This window comes from Pan troglodytes, chromosome 6 (assembly GCF_028858775.2).
Source record: "Pan troglodytes isolate AG18354 chromosome 6, NHGRI_mPanTro3-v2.0_pri, whole genome shotgun sequence".
Classification (NCBI taxonomy): Eukaryota; Metazoa; Chordata; class Mammalia; order Primates; family Hominidae; genus Pan; species Pan troglodytes.
Window position 1 is genome coordinate 173,637,197 of NC_072404.2, and position 27,972 is coordinate 173,665,168.

Genomic DNA, 27,972 nt, shown 5'->3' on the forward strand with positions numbered 1-27,972 from the left:
GGCCACGGAACGGGCTGCCGGCAGCCGAAGCTGGAACAATGTGAGCAAACAAAATGAAAAGTGTTATGTTACAGCCCAAAATATAACATAAAGTGTTGAATAAATAAATGGGAAGAAAGAGACAAATCTCCTGTGCAGAATTCCAAACAATTTCTGTCTATCCTCTGCCTTCAAGGAAGCAGAGCATGACGCGTCACTCACGAGTGTGGGTTTACACTGTGCCTTCCCTCAGAGAGTGCAGCAGGGAAAGAGGGAAGGGGGGTGAGGGGGAGAAGCCGCAACCCTCCCCACCAAGCCACTGAGCACAGTTGGTATCCACCATGATGGCACACATTGAGTGTGTGGCTTTGATCTGATGTGATGAGAAGGCACTTCACCCCAATCTTCCTCCCCAGAACTCAAACACATCAGACAAATCCAGGCCAGGGGACATTCTACAGACTGACCAGGCCTCCTCAAAACTGTCAGGGTCCTCAAAGCCAAGGGAAGTCTGAGAAAATGTGATAGCCAAGAGGACCCCAGGAGACACGACCACGAAATGTATGGTAGAATCCTGGATGAGATCCTGGGACAGAGAAACTTCATTAGGTGAAAACTAAGGAAATCTAAATAAAGTAGGGAATTTAGTTAACAGTCACATAACTGTCATTGGTTCCTTAATTATGACAAACTGTGTACTAATGTAGGAAGTTAATTGGGAAACTGGATGTGAAGATATGAGAACTCTCTGTTCTACCTTCAGTTATTTTAGTAAATCTAAAACTGTCCTGAAAAATAGTTTATTATAGACAGAGAGAGAGAAATAGCCACATGGTAGAATATATGAAGCCATCAAAATGCTATAGGTTAATACTTCTTAACACAGAAATAGGTTTATGCTACATTAAGTTTTAAAAAACAAGATGTAAATGTGGAAGATAGAAAAGGCAGCCCCGAAACTTACCAGTGGTCATTTGTGCCGGGCAGCGGGAATGTATTGGCCTTTGATCTTCCTTTTCTGCTTATCTGTGTTTCACATTTTCTTCAAGGAACATGTTAACATCTTTTTAACCCATTATGAAAAATTATACAAGTTATGGGTTATTCAAAGCTCAGTAAAAGCCACTGATACACTAAGTTGAGATTTCAAAGGGTGTGATTTTGAAGCCCTCTCACTACAGGCTTTATCAACGCACGATGACTGCACAGGTCTGTCTTAGCTCTAAAGCACCCAGCACTCTGCATCAACACCACGGGCATCAAATGAGGCGGATGGAAGCCTACAACCCTCAATCAGTAACAGCTTGCTGTTTCGTCCAGGACTGACATAGAAGGATTATTCAGGGGGCCCTAATCTTTCTCTTCTGTCCGCTGAGGATGGTCGTACCTCATCACAGGTATACCTGGTATACCTCTGGCTGTTTGTGGAGAGCCCCTGAAAACACAGCAGTACATTCTCCTCGTTTATCAATGAGGAGGGACGGCCACAAAGGGGAGCGGCTGGAGAGAGGGAGTGACGGAGAATGCACAGCTGCATGGAGATGACCCCAGGATGGCAGCAAGGGGCATTCCTCAGAATGACGTGGGCTGCCCAGTCCCTGAACAAGAATGGGCCTGGCAGGGGTGTTCCTCAGATGTTTGTGATGCAATTAAACCTCTGTGGTCCATGAAAGAGAACGATCTCAGCTGTGTCCACTTAGGGTGTCCCTGTGAGACACGACACATCCCTGCACCCCAGGTGATGGCGATGCCTCCCACTGGCAAAAAGGATCCATGGGTGCAGCAACCCCACCTCTTCCTCAGTGCTCATGGGTGCGTCAAAGAGAAACAAAAGAAGGATACCTACTTTCCAAACACATCATCCATCGACATGCATGCAGCTGTTTACTGGAATTTGCTTTTTCGTTACTTAAGCTAATGAGGTCATTTGGAAGATATTTATGAAAATAAAACATAAGAGGATGAACCTGCCCCATCCATTTGGTTAACAGGAAAACACCTCGCAGATGTAACAGCCATGGCTGACTTCCAGAACTGTCACCATCCGCCTGCCTCAAAGTCACTGGCACGTGTGTGGTTTGCTGCTCCTGGACCCGCTCTCTCAGGGGCATCATCGTGAGGCCTCTGCAGAGCCAGAGGAAAGAAAATCATCTGAAGAAGAGGATTCCGTGACCACTCTTATTTTATCTCCACAGTACTGTTTCTTGCCTAATTTGTGCTGAAAATTTACGATGACAAAGACGATGATCAGAAAACAGCAGGCAGAACAAGGTTGCACTATGGCGAGGAGAACTGGGATGTGGAGAGAAAGGGGCAGCCCCGGGCACACAAAGCGGCCGCGTGCACCAGCTGGTGTTTCCCTCTCAGTGAGTGTATTTTTTTTTTTTTTTTTTGAGGCAGAGTTTCCCTGTTGTTGCCCAGGCTGGAGTGCAATGGCATGTTCTCTGCTCACCACAACCTCTGCCTCCTGGGTTCAAGCGATTCTCCTGCCTCAGTCTCCTGAGTAGCTGGGATTACAGGCACGTGCCACCATGCCTGGCTAATTTTTTTATTTTCAGTAGAGATGGGGTTTCTCCATGTTGGTCAGGCTAGTCTCAAACTCCCAACCTCAGGTGATCAGCCCGCCTCAGCCTCCCAAAGTGCTGGGATTACAAGCGTGAGCCACCATGCCCAGCCGTGCGAATGTAATTTTTAAAATCCAGCATCTCAACATCAGGAAGAACTTTACAGACCAGTTTCCCTTCCCACTCAATTTGGCCGCATCACCCACTGCTCCCAATGGGAGGCGAGTCCCAGGGGCTTTTTCCACCTCATTCCATGCTCGCCTTTCTACATCATCTGTTACATGCTCAAGGCTTCCCCATCGGCCTCTGCGATCCCTCTTCCCAGTTCCTTCCTGTTTCCCTACTCTCCATCCTCCTCTCCTGATTCTTTTCCTTGGCTTGTTTTCACCCACGTGCCACTGAAATACCAGCGTCTACCAAATTTTCACTATCGACACCTCCCACGCTCCATCCTCTGTCTGGTCGTCTCTCCACAGCCATGGCTTTAGTCAGGAATGATTCCTAAATACGTTTCCACACCTTTTCCAAGAGTTCCACCTTCATAGTCCAGTCTTTCTGGACGTTGTAACCTCTATCACACAAACATTTCATACTCGATACTCTAAGGCTGAGCCCCTTTTCACTGTCCCCCTCCCCACCTACCATGATATCCACAGACACGCTGGTGATTGCACCTCACAGAAGCCTCTCTGGCCTTCTCCCCACGCCCCGGCCGCCTGGCCATCTCTTGCCTCAAAGGCCTCCTAAGGAGTCTCCATAGCATTAAGTAATTTACCTTCCAATTCATTCTCCTCTCTCCTACAATTAAAAGTGAATCATTCCAGCCAGCGCAGTGGCTCTCACACCTGTAATCCCAGGGCTTTGGAAGGCTGAGGTGGAAGGATCACTTGAGCCCAGGAGTTAGAGACAAGCCTGGGCAACAAAGTGAGACCCTGTTTCTAAAAAACACATAATTTAAATTTTAAAAAATAAATGAAAATCCTCCAATAACATGCAGCCTCTTCTGTATGAAGCCAAAACTTCCTTACAAGGCACAAAGGTGCTTTCCCCTTGTTCCTGCCCATGCCCTCAACTCCCCAGCCCCCTCCCAGCCTGCCTTGCACCCAGCCCTAGGCAGCCACATTCTTGGTGCTGTTCTTGGTGCTCCTGCCTATTGTTCTTCGTGCTGTTCTTGGTGCTCCTGCCCATTGTTCTTCGTGCTGTTCTTGGTGCTCCTGCCTATTGTTCTTCGTGCTGTTCTTGGTGCTCCTGCCTATTGTTCCTGGTGCTGTTCTTGGTGCTCCTGCCTATTGTTCCTGGTGCTGTTCTTGGTGCTCCTGCCTATTGTTCCTGGTGCTGTTCTTGGTGCTTCTGCCTTTTGTTCCTGGTGCTGTTCTTGGTGCTTCTGCCTATTGTTCCTGGTGCTGTTCTTGGTGCTCCTGCCTATTGTTCCTGGTGCTGTTCTTGGTGCTCCTGCCTATTGTTCCTGGTGCTGTTCTTGGTGCTTCTGCCTTTTGTTCCTGGTGCTGTTCTTGGTGCTTCTGCCTTTTGTTCCTGGTGCTGTTCTTGGTGCTTCTGCCTATTGTTCTTGGTGCTGTTCTTGGTGCTTCTGCCTATTGTTCCTGGTGCTGTTCTTGGTGCTCCTGCCTATTGTTCCTGGTGCTGTTCTTGGTGCTCCTGCCTATTGTTCCTGGTGCTGTTCTTGATGCTTCTGCCTATTGTTCTTGGTGCTGTTCTTGGTGCTCTTGCCTATTGTTCCTGGTGCTGTTCTTGGTGCTCTTGCCTATTGTTCTTGGTGCTGTTCTTGGTGCTTCTGCCTATTGTTCTTGGTGCTGTTCTTGGTGCTTCTGCCTATAGTTCTTGGTGCTGTTCTTGGTGCTCCTGCCTATTGTTTTTCGTGCTGTTCTTGGTGCTCCTGCCTATTGTTCCTGGTGCTGTTCTTGGTGCTCCTGCCTATTTTTCTTGGTGCTGTTCTTGGTGCTCCTGCCTATTGTTCCTGGTGCTGTTCTTGGTGCTCCTGCCTATTGTTCTTGGTGCTGTTCTTGGTGCTCCTGCCTATTGTTCTTGGTGCTGTTCTTGGTGCTCCTGCCTATTGTTCTTGGTGCTGTTCTTGGTGCTCCTGCCTATTGTTCTTGGTGCTGTTCTTGGTGCTCCTGCCTATTGTTCTTGGTGCTGTTCTTGGTGCTCCTCCCTATTGTTCCTGGTGCTGTTCTTGGTGCTTCTGCCTATTGTTCTTGGTGCTGTTCTTGGTGCTCTTGCCTATTGTTCTTGGTGCTGTTCTTGGTGCTTCTGCCTATTGTTCTTGGTGCTGTTCTTGGTGCTCCTGCCTATTGTTCCTGGTGCTGTTCTTGGTGCTCCTGCCTATTGTTCTTGGTGCTGTTCTTGGTGCTCCTGCCTATTGTTCTTGGTGCTTTTCTTGGTGCTCTTGCCTATTGTTCTTGGTGCTGTTCTTGGTGCTTCTGCCTATTGTTCTTGGTGCTGTTCTTGGTGCTTCTGCCTATTGTTCCTGGTGCTGTTCTTGGTGCTTCTGCCTATCGTTCCTGGTGCTGTTCTTGGTGCTCCTGCCTATTGTTCTTGGTGCTTTTCTTGGTGCTCCTGCCTATTGTTCCTGGTGCTGTTCTTGGTGCTCCTGCCTATTGTTCTTGGTGCTTTTCTTGGTGCTCTTGCCTATTGTTCTTGGTGCTCTTGCCTATTGTTCTTGGTGCTCTTGCCTATTGTTCTTGGTGCTGTTCTTGGTGCTTCTGCCTATTGTTCCTGGTGCTGTTCTTGGTGCTCCTGCCTTTTGTTCCTGGTGCTGTTCTTGGTGCTCCTGCCTATTGTTCTTGGTGCTGTTCTTGGTGCTTCTGCCTATTGTTCCTGGTGCTGTTCTTGGTGTTTCTGCTATTCCTGTAACCTGCAAGGCTTTTCTCCACACTGCACCATGGAAAGTCCTCTCTAGTAAACCGTAGCCCAGCAGAACCACTCGTGAGTCCTGTGATTCCTTCCAAACCACTAGACCTGGGGCACCTTGGGCCCCAGCATGGTGCCTCACTGATTTTGGACTGGCACAACACGATTCATCCAAACACCACTTGACAAAGGCCAGCAGGACAGAACAGTACAACGTTGGTTCCACAGTGTGGTCCTCACTGAAGACAGGGTGGGTGGCAATGACCCCCATTCCTGTCCCACAGTTGAGGGCTGCCCCACAGGCTTCCTCCTCACTTCGGGGGTGCAAACCTGCAAGACCAAACAGCCCACAGCCTTGGAGGAGGCAGAGTGCGGGCAGCGCCCCCTTGCAGAACCCCAGCAATGACACCTATCACCGCCCACCACAGGCGCACTGTGGGCTGATGGGGTGGGCCACATATGGGGAATTCCAGAACGTGACCCTGTACCTAAATCCCTGCAGTTCCCAAGTCTCACTCAGTCCTTCCCAGACATCTCTTAAGGGGCCTGACTCTGCCTCAGCCCCACCGCCCCCCAGCCTGAGCCCCGTTCCACCTCCTCACTGGCCTCGCTGCCCCTCTGCAATCTCCTCCACCAGCCGCCAGGATCATCTTTACAAAATGCAAAGGTCATATTGCTCCTGAGCTGCAATGCCCTCAGGCAGTCCCCTGCCTTTGGGGTGGAGTCCAAGCCAGCCTCATGGACAGCGTCTCCAGACTCTTCCCCACCATAGCCAGGCAGGCCTCCAGGCGCTTCCAGACTCATCCCCACCATAGCCAGGCAGGCCTCCAGATGCCTCCAGACTCATCCCCACCACAGCCAGGCAGGCCTCCCCAGGCACCTCCATCCCCTTCGTCACACATCCCACACACCCCGGTTTGTTCCCACCAGGCCTTCACTAACATGCCACTGCAGAAAAACCTTCCTCCCCCCCAGTCTGACTAGAGTCCACTCATTTTTCAGGTACAAAGTTGCACCTTGCTTCCTCCAAGAGGGCTCCCCAATTCCTGACCGGGCGGGGCACCCCTGCAACGTTCTCCCAGCTCCCTGGACTCTCCCTGGCCCAGCTCTCGCCAACTGCATTGTGATTACTTAAGAACTTGCTCCTCCCTTAAAAGAAAATAGACTCCAGGAGGGCAAGAGTGGGTTTATCTCAGTTACTGCCATGGTGTCTATAAAATAGTTAGAGCCCAATAGTTCTTACTGAATCAATCTATCAATTAATTAATAGAGACGATATGGATTTCACAGGGTGGGAGAAGGATATGAACATTAATAGAGACGACACGGATTTCACGGGGTGGGAGAAGGATATGAACATTAATAGAGACGATACGGATTTCACGGGGTGGGAGAAGGATATGAACATTAATAGAGACGATACGGATTTCACGGGGTGGGAGAAGGATGTGAACATTAATAGAGACGATACGGATTTCACGGGGTGGGAGGATATGAACATTAATAGAGACGACACGGATTTCACGGGGTGGGAGAAGGATATGAACATTAATAGAGACGATACGGATTTCACGGGGTGGGAGGATATGAACATTAATAGAGACGATATGGATTTCACAGGGTGGGAGAAGGATATGAACATTAATAGAGACGATACGGATTTCACGGGGTGGGAGGATATGAACATTAATAGAGATGATACGGATTTCACGGGGTGGGAGAAGGATATGAACATTAATAGAGACGACACGGATTTCACGGGGTGGGAGAAGGATATGAACATTAATAGAGACGACACGGATTTCACGGGGTGGGAGAAGGATATGAACATTTATAGAGATGACACGGATTTCATGGGGTGGGAGAAGGATACGAACATTAATAGAGACGACACGGATTTCACGGGGTGGGAGGATATGAACATTAATAGAGACGATACGGATTTCACGGGGTGGGAGAAGGATAAGAACATTGATAGAGACGACACGGATTTCATGGGGTGGGAGGATATGAACATTAATAGAGATGATATAGATTTCACGGGGTGGGAGGATATGAACATTAATAGAGATGATATAGATTTCACGGGGTGGGAGGATATGAACATTAATAGAGACGATACGGATTTCACGGGGTGGGAGGATATGAACATTAATAGAGACGACACGGATTTCATGGGGTGGGAGGATATGAACATTAATAGAGACGATACGGATTTCACGGGGTGGGAGAAGGATGTGAACATTAATAGAGACGACACGGATTTCACGGGGTGGGAGGATATGAACATTAATAGAGACGATACGGATTTCATGGGGTGGGAGAAGGATACGAACATTAATAGAGACGATACGGATTTCACGGGGTGGGAGAAGGATATGAACATTAATAGAGATGATACGGATTTCACGGGGTGGGAGAAGGATATGAACATTAATAGAGACGACACGGATTTCACGGGGTGGGAGGATATGAACATTAATAGAGACGATACGGATTTCATGGGGTGGGAGAAGGATACGAACATTAATAGAGACGATACGGATTTCACGGGGTGGGAGAAGGATATGAACATTAATAGAGATGATACGGATTTCACGGGGTGGGAGAAGGATATGAACATTAATAGAGACGACACGGATTTCACGGGGTGGGAGAAGGATATGAACATTAATAGAGACGATACGGATTTCATGGGGTGGGAGAAGGATATGAACATTAATAGAGACGACACGGATTTCATGGGGTGGGAGAAGGATATGAACATTAATAGAGACGACACGGATTTCATGGGGTGGGAGGATATGAACATTAATAGAGATGATACGGATTTCACGGGGTGGGAGAAGGATATGAACATTAATAGAGACGACACGGATTTCATGGGGTGGGAGAAGGATATGAACATTAATAGAGACGATACGGATTTCACGGGGTGGGAGAAGGATATGAACATTAATAGAGATGATATAGATTTCACGGGGTGGGAGGATATGAACATTAATAGAGACGATACGGATTTCACGGGGTGGGAGGATATGAACATTAATAGAGACGACACGGATTTCATGGGGTGGGAGGATATGAACATTAATAGAGACGATACGGATTTCACGGGGTGGGAGAAGGATGTGAACATTAATAGAGACGACACGGATTTCACGGGGTGGGAGGATATGAACATTAATAGAGACGATACGGATTTCATGGGGTGGGAGAAGGATACGAACATTAATAGAGACGATACGGATTTCACGGGGTGGGAGAAGGATATGAACATTAATAGAGATGATACGGATTTCACGGGGTGGGAGAAGGATATGAACATTAATAGAGACGACACGGATTTCACGGGGTGGGAGAAGGATATGAACATTAATAGAGACGATACGGATTTCATGGGGTGGGAGAAGGATATGAACATTAATAGAGACGACACGGATTTCATGGGGTGGGAGAAGGATATGAACATTAATAGAGACGACACGGATTTCATGGGGTGGGAGGATATGAACATTAATAGAGATGATACGGATTTCACGGGGTGGGAGAAGGATATGAACATTAATAGAGACGACACGGATTTCATGGGGTGGGAGAAGGATATGAACATTAATAGAGACGATACGGATTTCACGGGGTGGGAGAAGGATATGAACATTAATAGAGACGACACGGATTTCACGGGGTGGGAGAAGGATATGAACATTAATAGAGACGACACGGATTTCATGGGGTGGGAGAAGGATATGAACATTAATAGAGACGACACGGATTTCATGGGGTGGGAGAAGGATATGAACATTAATAGAGACGACACGGATTTCACGGGGTGGGAGGATATGAACATTAATAGAGACGATACGGATTTCACGGGGTGGGAGAAGGATAAGAACATTAATAGAGACGACACGGATTTCATGGGGTGGGAGGATATGAACATTAACAGAGATGATACGGATTTCACGGGGTGGGAGGATATGAACATTAATAGAGATGATACGGATTTCACGGGGTGGGAGAAGGATATGAACATTAATAGAGATGATACGGATTTCACGGGGTGGGAGAAGGATATGAACATTAATAGAGACGACACGGATTTCACGGGGTGGGAGAAGGATATGAACATTAATAGAGACGATACGGATTTCATGGGGTGGGAGAAGGATATGAACATTAATAGAGACGACACGGATTTCATGGGGTGGGAGAAGGATATGAACATTAATAGAGACGACACGGATTTCATGGGGTGGGAGGATATGAACATTAATAGAGATGATACGGATTTCACGGGGTGGGAGAAGGATATGAACATTAATAGAGACGACACGGATTTCATGGGGTGGGAGAAGGATATGAACATTAATAGAGACGACACGGATTTCACGGGGTGGGAGGATATGAACATTAATAGAGACGATACGGATTTCACGGGGTGGGAGAAGGATAAGAACATTAATAGAGACGACACGGATTTCATGGGGTGGGAGGATGTGAACATTAATAGAGATGATACGGATTTCACGGGGTGGGAGGATATGAACATTAATAGAGATGATATAGATTTCACGGGGTGGGAGGATACGAACATTAATAGAGACGATACGGATTTCACGGGGTGGGAGAAGGATACGAACATTAATAGAGACGATATGGATTTCACGGGGTGGGAGAAGGATAAGAACATTAATAGAGATGACACGGATTTCACGGGGTGGGAGGATATGAACATTAATAGAGACGATACGGATTTCATGGGGTGGGAGAAGGATACGAACATTAATAGAGACGATATGGATTTCACGGGGTGGGAGAAGGATAAGAACATTAATAGAGATGACACGGATTTCACGGGGTGGAAGGATATGAACATTAATAGAGACGATACGGATTTCACGGGGTGGGAGAAGGATATGAACATTAATAGAGACGATACGGATTTCACGGGGTGGGAGGATATGAACATTAATAGAGACGATATGGATTTCACGGGGTGGGAGAAGGATATGAACATTAATAGAGATGACACGGATTTCACGGGGTGGGAGGATATGAACATTAATAGAGACGATACGGATTTCATGGGGTGGGAGAAGGATACGAACATTAATAGAGACGATACGGATTTCACGGGGTGGGAGAAGGATATGAACATTAATAGAGACGACACGGATTTCACGGGGTGGGAGAAGGATAAGAACATTAATAGAGACGACACGGATTTCACGGGGTGGGAGAAGGATGTGAACATTAATAGAGACGACACGGATTTCACGGGGTGGGAGAAGGATATGAACATTAATAGAGACGACACGGATTTCACGGGGTGGGAGGATATGAACATTAATAGAGACGACACGGATTTCACGGGGTGGGAGAAGGATAAGAACATTAATAGAGACGACACGGATTTCACGGGGTGGGAGGATATGAACATTAATAGAGACGATACGGATTTCACGGGGTGGGAGAAGGATATGAACATTAATAGAGACGATACGGATTTCACGGGGTGGGAGAAGGATATGAACATTAATAGAGACGACACGGATTTCACGCGGTGGGAGAAGGATATGAACATTAATAGAGACGATACGGATTTCACGGGGTGGGAGAAGGATATGAACATTAATAGAGACGACACGGATTTCACGGGGTGGGAGAAGGATATGAACATTAATAGAGACAACAAGAATTTCACGCGGTGGGAGAAGGATATGAACATTAATAGAGACGATACGGATTTCACGGGGTGGGAGGATATGAACATTAATAGAGATGATACGGATTTCACGGGGTGGGAGAAGGATATGAACATTAATAGAGACGATGCGGATTTCACGGGGTGGGAGGATATGAACATTAATAGAGACGACACGGATTTCACGGCGTGGGAGAAGGATATGAACATTAATAGAGACGACACGGATTTCACGGGGTGGGAGGATATGAACATTAATAGAGACGATATGGATTTCACGGGGTGGGAGGATATGAACATTAATAGAGACGATACAGATTTCACGGGGTGGGAGGAGGATATGAACATTAATAGAGACGATACGGATTTCACGGGGTGGGAGGATATGAACATTAATAGAGACGATACGGATTTCACGGGGTGGAAGAAGGATATGAACATTAATAGAGAAGATACGGATTTCACGGGGTGGGAGGATATGAACATTAATAGAGACGATACGGATTTCATGGGGTGGGAGGATATGAACATTAATAGAGATGATACGGATTTCACGGGGTGGGAGGATATGAACATTAATAGAGACGATACGGATTTCACGGGGTGGGAGAAGGATATGAACACACAGGGACATCAGCGCTTGTCCTTTCTGGACTTAGCAAAGGCCATACTCAGTAGCTCAGGTGCCAAGTAAGCCAGAAGTGAAGAAAATGCACAGCGAAGCCGGGCCAGAACGTCCACAGAGGCTGAAGGATACGGCTCAAGCTCCACCTTTAAAAGAGGGTAGGACTGAGATCAACAGAGGATATAAACAGATTACCAGGACGGCATGACCATAGAGGAAGGACCCACTTGAGGAGGCCACAGCAGGACAAGAGGGAAGGACGAACCTTCCCCAGGGCTAAGGGTCAAACATTCGAGCTGATTAAAAATGTTACTTGAGGCCAGGCGCGGTGGTTCATGCCTGTAATCCCAGCACTTTGGGAGGCTGAAACAGGTGAATTGCTTGAGCTCAGGAGTTCAAGACTAGCCTGGGCAACATGGCGAAACCCCGTCTCTATAAAAAGTACAAAAATTAGCTGGGCATGTTGCTGGGTGCCTGTAATCCCAGGTACTCGGGAGGCTGAGGCAGGAGAATCACTTGAATCTGGGAGGTGGAGGTTGCAGTGAGCTGAGATTACGCCACTGCACTCCAGCCTGGGTGACAAAGCAAAACAACTCTGTCTCTAAACAAACAAACAAAAAAACAATACTTGGGCTCCAGGATGCCCATCATCCTGCAGCAGTTTGCACTGAGCTCCCTTTATGCCAACAGGCTCAGGATCCCCAAAGCACTACAGCAGAGAACAGCCATGCAGCATCTCAGGCCACACAGTACACAGGCGTCGTCACTGTTTCCAAGAACTTCCTTGGCTGAAAAGTCATTTCAAACTTTGGGGCTATTTTGGCATGTAAGTGGGAAGAGGGAGAAAACATTAAAAGAAGTCCCTTAGTGCTGACACTGTCCTGCCAGCCAGCACATCTCCTCATTTTATGAAGTCGGACTCATCCCAGCTATCTGGGTGAGACACTCAGTTGGCCATGACAGTTAAATTACTTTTTCATACCGAGAAGAGAATTAGTCTATAAATAAGTAAAGAGGTGCTAGGGCTGAGTCAGAAGTGCCGATTCCACCTCAAGCTCCTTCCCTGCCCGATCTGCAGGTGGCTCTCAGGGCATGGGGGACCAAGCTGTGTTTGAGCCTTTGCTTTGCATGGGTGGCTCTGAAGGTGATGGAATGGGCTGGCATTCTCCAGCACTCTCCGGCATTTTCTGACATTCTCCAGCACTCTCCTGCACTCTCCATGTTGATCTGGGTGACTCTGGACCTTCACTCTAAAGATACTCAAGAATCTAGTGGCCATACAACATCCCCAAGGGAGAAAGGGGCCCTTTTTCTCCAATGCTGCTGATGCTGTTTCCCATCATATAAGGACTTTCTCCCAACCCAAGCAGTCAAGGGAAAGAAGTGACTCACCTCAGAAAGAAGAAAAAGGGAAGAAGGGTTACCCAATGCCTCCCCCATGGCATGGAAATTCTCCATTTTCCCCACAACGCCAGCACGGTCACACTCTGCAAGTAACACCCATCTGTTCTCCTTACATTTTCCAACTTTACTATCATCAGCCTGAAACCAAGCTTTCCTGTTCGGTGCAATGACTACTCTGCCAAACACACAAGTTCTGAACAGGACATGTGCCATGGGAAACATTTCGATTTAATGAGCTTTTCCAGTGCAACACAGAATGATTTTTTAAATCCCAGGGATGTCCCCCACTCAAACTTGTCATTTCTTTTAACAAAACAACGGCAATGCCAAGAAAGGAAAGCATTTTCTGGCCACAGAGTGGGCCCTTCAGCTCCCCTTCCAAGAGGGAGCCCTGACACGGAGGCAGAAGGACTTCCATCCCCTAAGAAAAACAGAGTTTGGGATCTTGAACAAGGTGCATTGGCAGCCTGGGTCTCACACCGTCCCTTCTAGAGCAGGAAGGTGTGGAAAGGAGAGTAAAATTCCACTATTGTGAAATTCCCCCTTCAGCAATGAAACGGACTCTGAGAACTTATTTTTCCTGAAAATTATTATTTATGTCCATCTAGATGGTGTTTCTATGTTTACTGCCACTACAATTTAAAACAGTTCATGCCCTTCAGTAGACAGTTTCTAGACGAGTCTTTCCTGGATGTTTGAAGCAGGTTCTCCACCTTCAGCTCAGCTCGAGGCCCCTGGAGAAACACTCCCCAAAGCAGGATCTCCAGAGAAGGCTCCCTTCCGTCAGGAGCAACAGTGGCTCCAACCCCGACTTCCAAGCTCTGGGCGGCCTTCCACTGTTTTGTGGGTGGTGATAATTCCATTTAAAGTAGCACTTACATGGTTTTTTAGAAAAGACTATAACTCCTGGATTTTTTTCAACCATATTACCAATAGAAACAAACATACGAAGAACGATCGGGTGGCTGCTTGTCAGAAAATCCTAATCCCTGCCTCAGCCATGCCCAGCCAGGTCACAGTGAGCACGTCCTGGTTTCCATGTCTGAGCACCAGATCGGTAACCCCAGCCTCTTCACTCTCATGAGGGTGCAGCAAAGATTCAGCAGGAGGATACACATGGATACGCTGGGCAAACCACAGGCACCCTGCAGGCCATGAGGGCCTGGCCGAGATCTCAGCCAGCCAAGGAACAGGAGATTTCAGCCACGTCCCTCTTATCTCTCCCACAGCAGGATTCCAAGTGCTGCAGCCGGGACCTTATTCCATGACTTCCCTCTGTGCGAGGTGCTCAGTACTGCAGACGCAGTGACTTCCTGCCCCAGCTGGAATGCTGTCTGCGTAGTCATACTATAATTTTATTTGTATTATTTTTATTGTTGTATTGTTATTTTATATTTTTTTCCCCAGTACTTTCAATCCTCTGTTGGTCGACTCAGGCAGAACCTGAGGGTATGCAGGGCTGGCTGTATTCTTGCCCAAAGGGACCTGAGAAAACGTCTAGACCAACGCACAGGACTGTGTGATTCACCCGAAACCACACAGTTAGTTGCTGAGTTAGAGACAGTACTAGGTGTCTGGCTTCCCAACAGGGTGAATTATTTCTGGAAATTGTTTTTTCTCCCTGCATCTAAATTTAACAATGAGGAAGTCTATTAGTAATCAGCAAGATACTGAAGCAGTAACTCCAAAATCAGTTGACGAATGATTTGTCAGGAGCAGCACGCTGGGTGCTGGCTTAGGAGGAAGGTCTGCATCGGAATGGTGGACTGTCCAGGTGCTGGCTTAGGAGGAAAGTCCACGTCACAATGGTGGACTGTCCAGGTGCTGGCTTAGGAGGGAGGTCCACGTCGGAATGGTGGACTGTCCAGGTACTGGCTCGGAAGGGAGGTCCACGTCAGAATGGTGGACTGTCCGGGTGCTGGCTCGGGAGGGAGGTCCACGTCAGAATGGTGGACTGTCCAGGTACTGGCTCGGGAGGGAGGTCCACGTCAGAATGGTGGACTGTCCAGGTGCTGGCTCAGAGGGAAGGTCCACATTGGAATGGTAGACTGTTTAGGAGAAAGGTCCACGTCGGAATGGTGGACTGTTTTAGGAGGAAGGTCCACGTCAGAATGGACTGTCCAGGACGGTGCATGTGCAGGGTGTGTTCTGGCACCACTGTGTGTGTACAGCGAATCACTCTCTGTAACCTGGCCCCTGGTGACCAGATGCACTTACAACATGCACCTTGCTGCGGCTAGATGCAGTCTGTGGACACAGATAGAGGTGAAGTGAGGGCATCAGCATGGTCTGGAGTCCGTGAGGCACTCGGACCACCGGAGCCAGCCCAGGGGTTGGCACAGTCTGCAGGGCTCAGCGTCTCCCCTGGTTCTCACGTGGACATTGGCTTTCCTTGTCTTGAGAGCAGCTCACCATCACGAGTTCTTCCAACAGCCCAAGTCTTCATTTCCACACACTTACTTCTGTGTGTGGCAGATGTGGAGCTGGAGAGAACAGACCTGCCGTGAGAAGGGAGAGGGCAGCAAAGGTCACCCAGAACTTGCTGGGACTGAGATGAACAAAAGTTACCCAAAAATGGGAATTTCAAGAATAGCCAAGGGCTTCAACAGAGGATGAGCTGACACTTAGATTTAGGGATTTTCAGCATCACCGTGGCTGCTGACATCTTGAAGACTGGAAAATGAGGTCTCAGAAGAACAAGATAAGAGCGCAGGAGGCCAGGGTGTGAGTCTTGGGGTCCAGGAGGGGACATCACAGGAAGCACAAGTTGGAGGGGCCAGACGGGTTGCAGCCAGGTTGGGGTCTGGGGAGCCCCAGTGTGACCAGGGGCGGGGGTGGTGGGTGAGCCTCAGCAGCCAGAGTGGTGCAGACACGTCCCACGGTGAGGGCTGGTGCGGACAAGGGATTAGCCAAAGCAGCAGCCACTATGCTGCCGACAGCGAGTCTGCCCTGGAGTGGAGTCGTCTGCCCTGGAGTGGAGTCGTCTGCCCTGGAGTGGAGTCTGCCCTGGAGCGGAGTCGTCTGCCCTGGAGCGGAGTCCTCTGCCCTGGAGCGGAGTCATCTGCCCTGGAGCGGAGTCTGCCCTGGAGCGGAGTCTGCCCTGGAGTGGAGTCGTCTGCCCTGGAGTGGAGTCTGTCCTGGAGTGGAGTCGTCTGCCCTGGAGTGGAGTCTGCCCTGGAGTGGAGTCTGCCCTGGAGTGGAGTCGTCTGCCCTGGAGTGGAGTCTGCCCTGGAGTGGAGTCTGCTCTGGAGTGGAGTCGTCTGCCCTGGAGTGGAGTCGTCTGCCCTGGAGTGGAGTCGTCTGCCCTGGAGTGGAGTCGTCTGCCCTGGAGTGGAGTCTGCCCTGGAGTGGAGTCTGTCCTGGAGTGGAGTCGTCTGCCCTGGAGCGGAGTCTGCCCTGGAGTGGAGTCGTCTGCCCTGGAGCGGAGTCTGCCCTGGTGTGGAGTCGTCTGCCCTGGAGTGGAGTCGTCTGCCCTGGAGCGGAGTCTGCCCTGGAGTGGAGTCTGCCCTGGAGCGGAGTCTGCCCTGGAGTGGAGGGAAGTGAAGCCAGATCGCTGAGGAGTGCGAGGAAAGCTGTTGGTTGTTATGGTCAAGCCCCAGAACTTGTAGATGGATGTCCCCAGCCCAGTGCCTCAGAAGGTGACTGCGTTTGGAAATCAGGTTTTTGCAGGAAAAATTGGCGTTAACCCTCAGCATGGGGTGGGGATTGGTCCCAGGACCCCCACTTACGCCAAAATCTTCACACACTCAAGTCCTGCAGCTGCCCCACGGAACCTGCATACACGAAAAGTCAGCTTCTGTACACTTGGCTTTCACAGCCCTCAAATACTGCATTTTTGATCCATATTTGGTTGGAAAGATCCATGAATAAATGAGTTCAGACCCATGTTGTCCCAGGGCCCACTGTAGTTCCGATGAGGCCGTTGGGGGCTCCTCCAGCACAGCCAACACCACCTGTGCCAGCATCACTGCCCTTCGAAGCGTGGCCCCAGCAGCGGTCTCCTGCACCCTCCGAAAAGACAGCCCTTGGAAGACTGTGGCTCAGGATGCAAGGCTTTGACTGAACCCTCAAGCTGGCCCTCCATGCGAAGAAATGCTGCGTCCCAGGCCCTGCACAGTGCTGGACTTCCCAGCTCCAGGCTCTGGAGCCGGCTGCAGAGCACAGCGTGAGGCAGGCCCTGACCGCTGTGGAAGGAAAAGCACCTCTGGCAAGTAGTCCAGAGGTGAAAGTTTCTCTATTTTGGAAACTGGGCATCTGCCAAGGAGAACACACGGCCCCCTAATGTGGAACAAAACCGTGAGACCCGAGCAGAAGCTGCAGCAGAAGGTAGCACGGGCAGGATGCTAGGCCCCGGGGGCCACGGGCTGCGCACGGGCCAGGTTTCCAGCCTGCCAGCCCCATCCAGACTTAAGGACGGAAAGTGGGACCAAGGCTGAGCCGCTCCGCACCCCTCGCTCTACAGCTGGACACGGGCTCTGCAGAAATCCTGAGCTGGGGCCACCCCAGCCTCCCTGGCCCAGAACAGGCGCTCACTGTATCTCCTCCCTTCCTCCTGAGAGGTCCTACGGGATGGAGTGTTAATAGTGCCGTGTTTAATTATTATTCAGCATAATCACACATATTACGGGGATTTTTAAAGATCCTTTCATGCACAATGAGTATTTATTTATCTAATGTGCCCTCCTCATTCCCAGGCAGCCCTCGGGGGCAGATGTCCCCATCTCCCAGGACATCTCTGCTGGTCTCTCTGCACGGCACCTGCTCCACAGCCACCTCTCTCTGCTGTGCTCACACAGTATGGAAGCTCCCGGTTCAGCAAGAGGAAAGCCCCGATGATACAGGGTGAAGACGCCTCCCCTCACAGACCTCAGACCTGTCCCAGAGCCCTGACAGGAAGACCCCAGCTCTCCTGAAGCCTTAGGGTCTCAACATCCCAAGCCGACAATGCCCCCCCATTGACTCGGCTCTCTGCAGACCTGCAGACCTGCAGCCCAGCCCCTACTCTCCCCTCTGGCCAGCATTGTGCAGTCCTTCCTTCCTCAGCAGCGCTGTGTGGGAAGGGGGACTATCTGCCCAGTCCCTGAGGAGATGATGACTTCCTACAGCTTCTGAAAGGGCCCGCGCTGGGGGGAGCCACATCAGGCAGACACACGGCTCCTGGTGTTGGCAGGGTGCCGGCGGAATCCAGGGCAGGATTCACTTGTGTGGCGAAGGGGTCGCCCCTCGTGCAGGCTCAGGCCCTCCCTGCCCACCTGTGGCGGCGAAGGGAACTGACGCCACTCCTTCCCGGTGAGCTCGGCAGGGCTGCATCTCTCCCGTGGGATGCTGCAGAGATAACCAGGTAGAGCCACGCTCACGAGAACCACCAGCCACTCTGAGCTAGGATGGGGCACAGGCAACCACGTTCCCACAAACACAGGGTCTGGAGGTCTCTCCGCTGGTCACGGCCTCGGAATTCCGACATGCTGGACTGTGGCTTGGGAAACTGACTCGGTTGTTCTCCATTCCTGATCCCATTTCCTGTTTGTGGGTGTGATGGCTGAGTTGTGCACCCCAAAGTTCATACACTGAAGTCCTGACCCCCAGGACCTCAGAATGGGACTGTATTTGGAGATGGGTCTTGAAAGAGGTGATTTCAGTAAAACGAGGTCGCCGGATGGGCCCGGATCCAGGCTGACTGGGTCCTTATGGAGGAGGAGGTGAGGACACAGACACGCACAGATGGACAACCCCATGGGGCACAGGGAGGAGACGGCATCTGCCAGCCAAGGGGAGAGGCCTCTGGGGGAACCTGCCCTGCCGTGCTCTCATCTTGGACTTTCGGCCTCCAGGACTCAGAAACGTCTGTTGTTTAAGCCGCCTGGTTGGTGGGGGTTTGTTATGGAGACTGAGCCAATTCATACAGTGGATTCCGCCACTTTCTTTCTAACACAACGAAGATAGAGTTGGTGACCTCCTCAAACCTTCCTAAAGGCATAACTTGTAACAACACAAGTTATGGTTTGTGACAAATATCACCAGAAGCCCCAAGCAGAGTCGAGACGTGCACAGAAACTGCACAAGCCAACCTGGCTCAGGCCTGGGAGAGCATCCCTCCGAGGAGCATCCCTCCGAGGATCCCCCACAGCCTTCCCGTCCTCGGAGCAAACGCAGCTGTGTCCTTCCCGCACCGTGGGCTTGGCCCTCACCTCCCCCCACCCCACACCCAGCTTCTCCACCAGCTCCCCAGGCCTCCTCCCCACAAGGCACGTCCTGGGCCTCCCTGACCCCGGCCGTGCCCCCCCCACCGGAGCCACTTCACTGCCTTCCCCGGCCACAGCTCCCTGAAGATGGGGCCAGCCTGCGTCTCTGTGTCCAGTCCTTGGACGTGCTAAATCCTCAGCGAGTGTCTGCCAAGACACATGTGATGAGCAGGTGAAGGAACATGTCTGACCTCCTGCTTCAGTGCCTTGGAGGCCTCACCAGCCCCAGGCCACGGGCTGGCCTCTCCATTTCCTCCTTCTGAGAATACCGTGGAGTTGGGATTGTGTTTGCCTGTTTACAGGGACTACGGTCAGTGTCCCTCCCAGGCCGCTGGTCCTTCCTAACACCTGGCGGCCCACTGCTCAGCCATGTGGGGGTTGTGCACAGGGCAGGGCTCTGAGGTGTGGGCTCCACTCTGTGGGGGGGTCTCACAGCAGCCACACAGAGCTGGCCATTCCCTCACCGTGACCTCTGCAGAGAGCAGAATCGTCTGTGTGCATGGGGCTGGGGCCAGGCTGTCCTCCGCCAGCTCTCACCCCAGGCTCCCCTGGTCTTCCTGCCCCGTCTCCCAGATTCATCAGCACCAGCCACATCTCACCTGCTCCACAAGCTGCGCCTCGGTGCTGCTGTCTCAACCACCTTCCTGTGTAGCAGGGACCACCTGTGTTGCTTGTGCTATGTCTGTTGGTTTAAAGCCCATCTCTGATCCCGCCCGACACACAGCAGGGACTCAGCAGGACACTCAGTCTAAACGACAGGGTAGGGGGCAGGCAGGGACAGCCGAGGAGCTGCTCCTGGGTGTTCCTGTGTTGTGTGAGCACATGGAGGAAGTTGGTGTGTACTAAGCAGTGAAGCTGCTAGCAACTAGCTGTGTAACAGCTGCCAAGTAACACATCATGTTTCCACAGATCTCCAGAGGCATCAGCCTAAACAAGAGGCTCCCAAGAAGGTGCACTCATACAGTGTGGTGGGGGTACCCGTGCTTGGGTGCAGGACAGGCGGGGGCAGCCGCCTGGGCAGCCTCCAGATGCTGCTGAGGTTTGCCATGGGGTATGAACGCCAGGTGACGTCCCAAAACAGGCCACTCAATCACTCCCCAGAGCCGGTCAGCCGTCTCTTGCCCTGTGAAATGCACATTTACAAAGCGTCACCTGGTGTATCAGGAACAGGTTCACTTGCTGTCTCAGACCTGTGAATGCCTACATTTCAGCTGATTTAGAACCACGCATGCTGGGCCGGGCTCGGTGGCTCACACCTGTAATCCCAGCACTTTGGGAGGCTGAGGGGGACGGATCAAGAGGTCAGGAGATCGAGACCATCCTGGCTAACACGGTGAAACCCCGTCTCTACTAAAAATACAAAAAAAAAAAAAAAAAAAAAAATTAGCCAGCTGTGGTGGCGGGCGCCTGTACTTCCAGCTAGTCGGGAGGCTGAGGCAGGAGAGTGGCATGAACACGGGAGGCGGAACTTCCAGTAAGCCGAGATCACACCACTGCACTGCACTCCAGCCTGGGCAACAGAGCAAAACTCCATCTCAAAATGGAAAAAAAAAAAAAAAAGAACTGTGCACGATGGACACTGGCCTCGGTGAGTCCACAACAGGAAGCAAACAAGGATTAAAGTGCCCGGAATTGGAAGACACATTTCCTACACAGCCTGAGTCTAAGGTGATGAGGGGTGGAAACACCAGCTCCTCAGGGGGCCAGCCCTGTGAGGGAAACGTGTGCTCATGAAAGTCAGCCTGGCCTTCGAGCCCACCAAGGGGCTTTGGGATCACACAGCCAGGGGCAAATCTCAGCTCTGCAGCCTGAGAAAAGTCACCCAAATGCCTCAATCCCCTTCTCAGACAGGCAGACAGACAATAATAACAATGATGCCTGGGACACAGGACATTAGAATGCCCGCAGCACTCACACGGCACCTGGTGGGCACTAAGCACCCGTCGCTGTTGGTCCCGGGGCTAACGCTGATGGGAGGAGCAGCTGCGTGCATATTTACTTCTGAATATTTTCACATTTTAAAGTCATCTCCATTTTGCTTTGGAATGCGTGGCATCTCTGCTGTGCAGGTGCTGACACGCGCCAGAGCAGGCATCGGCTGTGTCGGCAGAGGAAGGTGGGAAGGCCCAGGGGAGGCCGGCAGGAGGACGGACTCACCAGGACACCCCCAAGGACAGGGAAGGTGCTGCTGACCACGGCCAGCAACGACGAGCCATGGTGACCGCTCACACACAGCTGCAAACTCACATCGCTGACGAGCCATGGTGACCGCTCACACACAGCTGCAAACTCACATCGCTGACGAGCCATGGTGACAGCTCACACACAGCTGCAAACTCACATCGCTGACGAGCCATGGTGACAGCTCACACACAGCTGCAAACTCACATCGCTGACGAGCCATGGTGACCGCTCACACACAGCTGCAAACTCACATCGCTGACGAGCCATGGTGACCGCTCACACACAGCTGCAAACTCACATCGCTGACGAGCCATGGTGACAGCTCACACACAGCTGCAAACTCACATCGCTGACGACGAGCCATGGTGACCGCTCACACACAGCTGCAAACTCACATCGCTGACGAGCCATGGTGACAGCTCACACACAGCTGCAAACTCACATCGCTGACGAGCCATGGTGACCGCTCACACACAGCTGCAAACTCACATCGCTGACGAGCCATGGTGACAGCTCACACACAGCTGCAAACTCACATCGCTGACGAGCCATGGTGACAGCTCACACACAGCTGCAAACTCACATCGCTGCCGCTGGAACCACAGAGTGCTCTGTATTAGATATTTTGTGCATTTTTGACCAAAATGAGTCAAATGTGGGGAGAGTGGCAACTGTGTGAGTCTGGGCTCCAATCAGCAGCGAAGATGCAGTGTGGGAATGACAGCAGCTTCCCTCTGCGGACACAGCACACACTCACCACACCTGGGCTGTGTCCACCAGCCCCAGGGACTGTGGGGAGGGGCGGTCACCAGAAGGGGCCAGGCAGGAGCAGGACCAGCTCAGTCTCCCCAGGCCTCCCCAGCCAGCATGAGTTCTCAGCATCTCCTCTACACACATGGACAAACACCACACACACGTGTACATCACACATGCCACACACATGCCACACACCACACATATGCACACCACACACGTGCCACACACAGCACACATATGCACGCTACCACACACATGCACACATGTATCTCACACACCACACACAAGCATGCACGCCACACATGCCATACACACCACACGCATGCCACATGCACACCCCTAACTTAAAGCCTAGCTCCAAGTTTCTGTCACAACCAAGAGGGAAAACAGAGAGAATGCAAAAGAAGTGAGATCCGTTCCTAGGACAGGCTGACCCCACAAATAAGTAGAATTACGTCAGATATTTAGAACATGGAATTAGTGATTTGGTTCCCTGGCTAGTCCACCAAAGCCTGTCGATCCAAAATACAATTTAAATGCCACATGCTTGCAATAAAAAGCAATGGAAAGCAAGGTCTTTACAGTAATAATTAAGTGAAGCAATGAAATTGAATCCAAAATTATTTTTTGTTTCTCTTCAATACTGATGCTGGTACATGAGGAAAACAGAACAAGCATAATTGGACTGAATGAGGGAAGGTGGCAATTTGTGGAGGCTCTGCAGGAGCTCCTGGGAATGCTGGGGACCTGGACATCCCACACCGGCCTCCCCGTGTGCCACAGACTCAGCTCTGCTCCCTGGAGCAGGTTTCATGCACTGGGACAGGGAGCTCTGGTACCCCACGACTTAAACACATAGAGCAAGGCGGGGGGGGTTCCATGTGGGCAAGGTGAAGAGAAAGCCCACGATGGAACCAGCTACAGCACACGTGTGAGAGCGTGTGCCTGTGAGCACCCGTGTGTGCACATATGTGTGCCCATGTGAGGTGTGTGTGTGCAGGTTTACACTAACATATGAACCAGAGTGAGTGCTGGGGTTGCAATGACCCAGACCACGAAGAGCTGGTGGCAAAGGAAAAGAAACATGCACACTCCCAAGATCCATTTCACAGCAGAACCCACCGCTTCCTGCTCCTGAGGGGCGAGGCAAGAGGTGTCGGGCCATGTGGGTCCCATGCAGGTTCCAGGAAGGACGTTCACTCAGCAGAGCAGGGGAATGGCAGGCTGGGGGGAGCTAGTGATCAAGTTCCCTCAAAACATACACGTGTGTGTGTGTAAGCATGTGTACGGATGTATCTGTATGCGGATGTGTGTGGCCACATGTATGTATATGAGCATGTGCATGGGTGTGTGTGTGTGAACATGTGCATCGGCGTGGGTGAGCATGTGCACACAAACAAAAACAAACCACAACAGACTGTGTTCAAAGCGAGAGGATCCCTAAGCTGCGATGAGGGAACTGAATTTAATGTCCTAGGTTACAGCCCGGCCAATAGCTGCCCCAAACCATGCCTGACACAGCAAATTTACAGACACGTCACCCTACAGCGCTCAGGTAATGGCTTCCCAGCCACGCCCCATTACCCACGTCCCATGCTGCCATCCAAGAAACGCTCCAGGGAAGGGAAGCCAAGGCTGTGAGTTCACATCTCCCTCTCCAGAGTCGAGCTCAAGCCCGCGGCTGCCACCCTCCACGAACTGATGGGGAAGGGAGCCACAGGAAGTCCCCAACCCCATCCAGATCCAGGCCTGCGAGTCCAGGGGTGGCACAGAAACAGCAGGTGTTCCCTGAGAGAACGACCCAGGGCTGTGGCAAAGCCCCCTCCAGGCTCAGCTCATCCCACCTGTGGGGAAGGCACCATGAGGCCTCCTCACGAGGCAGACGGGTGTTTGCTGTGGTGGACAGATGCCCACGTCTCACGCGCAGCCTCCTGGAAGGCAGCAGATGCAAACACCCCAGCTGAGAGGAGGAGGCTGAAGCAAGTGCAGGAAAGAACAAAACCAGTGCACCACTGGACCATCACCTTTAGAGAAAAAGGTTAAGAAATCTGTATCACATAAAACAACCTCCAAACACCAGGCTCGACGCCCTCACCCACCGCCTGCCCTCTGATCATAGAAAGAACGTGGTGAACAGGAGCATATTTTACACAAACACATGCCTCCTCCCAGCCACGCTGGCTCCAACCTACCAGGCACCTGGAAGCTGAACGCATCACTGCACTCACACGTGCCTAAACACTTAGGTGCGCCGAGAAGCCCAGGCATTCGGGGTTTCCACTGACAAGGACGCGGAAGGCAAAAAACCCAAAGCAACGTGGGTCCTTCCCTCTGAAGGGTCAGATAAACCGGCTTATTTTATTCTTAGAATAGGTTTTTGCCACAGTGAAAACTGAATAAACAACAAAGTCAGAAAGGGGCGTGTCCATCCACAGACTTTAATCCTGCATTATCAGAGGCTCCCTAAAGAAGGGGGTGCCGGAGGGAGGTGCAGACCGCTTCAGGGTTGGCCCAGCACCTGGGTGGTGCCCATGCCCCCAGTGTAAAAAGATCCTCAGCTCATCGGGCACGACCTTGCTTTGTTATCTGCTCTTGGCCTCTGTCCATTCTCAAGCCACGTCACGTCTCTACGACCAGGCTCTTAGATGCCCATGAGCGACATTGGGAGAGGAACCTGTCAGCCCCCAGCGTGGCTCCTGTGGCTCCTGAGAAGCCCCAGATGTCAAACAGGCATCAGAGCATTCCAGTCACGTGCCCCACAGAGTCATCACGGAGACAGCAGAGACAGCCATGAGATTTGCTCAGGCTTTCAGCAAACCCCCACCGATGCCTCCACACTGGAAGTTGGAGCGTGGTGGACCGTGCGTTATAATAAAGTTGCTATTGTATGTGACTTTGATCCTACAAAGAGGAAAAAACATGGGTAAAAAGTAAGAAAAGACCAAAAAAAAAGTCACTAAACTTCAAAAACCCAGGACATGATGTGATTAGAGGAACAGCATGGAACATGGCAAAAAATACATAACAAAACAACAAAAACCAGCAACAGGCGCTTCCTCCAGACACACCACGGCACACTTCAACCTGTTCCTTACAAGACTACGTTGAGCGTGCTGGTGTTAAATGCGTGCAGGCTTCCGTGCGGGAGCCCTCTGCACACGGCAGAGAGAATGTGGCCCGTGCTGCACTCTGACGCACAGACCATCTCGATGGCTCAGGGACGGCCAGGCTCCACCACACCTGCTCCCTCCTGACTGGCCTCTCTCTACCAAGCCAGGGACAAGGCCTCATCCCCAGAACCACCAAAGGATTAACTTAAAGCAAAACAAACACAAGCAAACAGAACAGAAATGACTTGGGTTCCTGTCACTTTGTGCTCCCAAGCCACTCCAAGAGACCAGCAATTAATAACTCGCAAAGAATTAGCTCACCTCCAACAACCACGGGAGCTTGAAAACCACTTCCTTCCCTAGTTTTGTTACTTGCAGAATGAACTGATTCTCAAATCCCTGGAGATACTGGGCTGAGTGCATTTGTCCTAATTACAGCAACATCATCTTCCTCAGTGCACCCTCGCTCACAGGGCAGCGCCCAAGATCTGCACTCACCAAAGTGAGCCTCTCACAGATGGAATCTGTGCAAACTTTAAGTCCCAACAAAACTTTGCCAAACTCACTTGTTGAGCAAGAAGCTCAGAAATGGAGATTTCTAGGACCCTCCGCGTCTGGCTGCAAATCCCAGACACAAACCATCCAAGGAGATCGCACCTTTGCCTTCCACTGAGTGGCCCAACGTGGAGTGCTAGGAAGCTATCAGGAGCCAGACAGACCTATGTCCACTCCCGGAGGCATCGCCAGGACCCTGTCCTGCGTGATGGGTCTCCCTGCAACACACGAGGAGTCCCTATCCCAGGGGCCGGAGGGGACGTCCCGCAGAGACCGTCCTGACCCCAGCCCTCTGCATTGCACCAGGTGGACACCACAGAAGCTCTAGCCTGAGGCACCGAGCCGTCAATCTTCCATCAATCAATGAAGCTCTCACCTATAACGGACATCCTTTCGCCACCACACAGCATTTACCAAGCTTTCCAGGGTGCCCTGATGGACATGCTCACAATGCCTCGGGGATTTCCTCTGAAGATGTGGATGCAGAATGAACACCATGAAAACACAGCTCCCACTCCGGGTACATCCCAAAGTCGCACGTCAGGCCCTCCGTGCCGCCGTCACAGCTGCTCTCTCCCCAACCACCACTGCCTTTGCTGGGGATGCCTTGCCTGAAGATGCAGGGGCAGTTCTTACCCTCCCTGGGCCTCCACTGGCCAGTGTAGGTTGTGACCACCCACCCCCCGGGCTCCGTCAGGGATGGCTGTGGGTCCAGGTTGTGGCCACCCATGCCCTGGGCTCCGTCAGGGATGGCTGTGGGTGCAGGTTGTGACCACGCATGCCCTGGGCTCCGTCAGGGATGGCTGTGGGTGCAGGTTGTGACCACGCATGCCCTGGGCTCCGTCAGGGATGGCTGTGGGTGCAGGTTGTGACCACGCATGCCCTGGGCTCCGTCAGGGATGGCTGTGGGTGCAGGTTGTGACCACCCATGCCCTGGGCTCCGTCAGGGATGGCTGTGGGTGCAGGTTGTGACCACCCACCCCCCGGGCTCCGTCAGGGATGGCTGTGGGTGCAGGTTGTGGCCACCCATGCCCTGGGCTCCGTCAGGGATGGCTGTGGGTACAGGTTGTGACCACCCATGCCCTGGGCTCCGTCAGGGATGGCTGTGGGTGCAGGTTGTGGCCACCCATGCCCTGGGCTCCGTCAGGGATGGCTGTGGGTGCAGGTTGTGACCACCCATGCCACAGGCTTCATCAGGGACAGCTGTGTGCTGCTCTTCATTTCCCAAACGCAGTGGGATCAGGCCTGGCTGGATGTCTGAACTGTGACTCTGCCCCACCTGCTGCCCTCATTGCCGTACCCCAAGAGCCTCCATCCATCTTGCAATGGAGCTGCCACTCAGCTTGTCCGCCACAGTCCCTCCTGAAGACACATCTCTGCAAAGCTCCCCCCATCACCCAGGCCAAAGCTAGCCTACCATGTCACACAGTGGCCATCTGCCCGGGCATGTTTCACCTCGGCTGTGCAGACCCTCTGAAGACAAGACATTCTCCATATGTTTCTTGGCTCCAGGCAGCTCATCGACAGATAACATCCTGCTAGATCAGCAGAGACGACGCCTGCACGTTGGGCAGCCTGCACAGCCAGGGAGGGCGGGGTGGGAAACGCAGGGGGAGACAGTGAGGTGGGGGTCTGGAAGTCCTGCCTCGAGCCTCGTCAGCAGGCAGGCGTTTCAGTGTTCCCCAGAACTACACCTCAGTATGCCCTCGCAGAAAGGAGCACTTCACACAACATCTTTAGAGACCAGCCACCTCCAAAGCCTCTGTTCCTCCTGCATTGCCTCCCAAATGATCTCCCAGCCTGGGAATGTCAGATTCTCAGATTCCATGGGGTATTCTTTTCTGTGGCTGTTACTCATGTAATCTAAGAAGTGTTGAAGTTCTGAGTTACCCTGTAGCAAAGGCATATCTTGTTCCTTCCACAATCTGGTCGAAGAAAACAGCAGCTTTGATCTCAGATACTCTTAACTACTCAGTAC

At 51.6% G+C, this 27,972-nt stretch overlaps 1 protein-coding gene and 1 non-coding gene across 8 annotated transcripts in view; both read right to left on the bottom strand.

The window, feature by feature from the left end:
• PTPRN2 (protein tyrosine phosphatase receptor type N2) overlaps positions 1–27,972 on the bottom strand; it is a 1,123,220-nt gene that overhangs the window by 1,043,570 nt on the left and 51,678 nt on the right. The window lies entirely within an intron of this gene.
• On the bottom strand, positions 25,376–25,470 carry MIR595 (microRNA mir-595). Its single transcript, NR_035932.1, has one exon. It is a non-coding gene; the product is annotated as a microRNA mir-595 (primary transcript).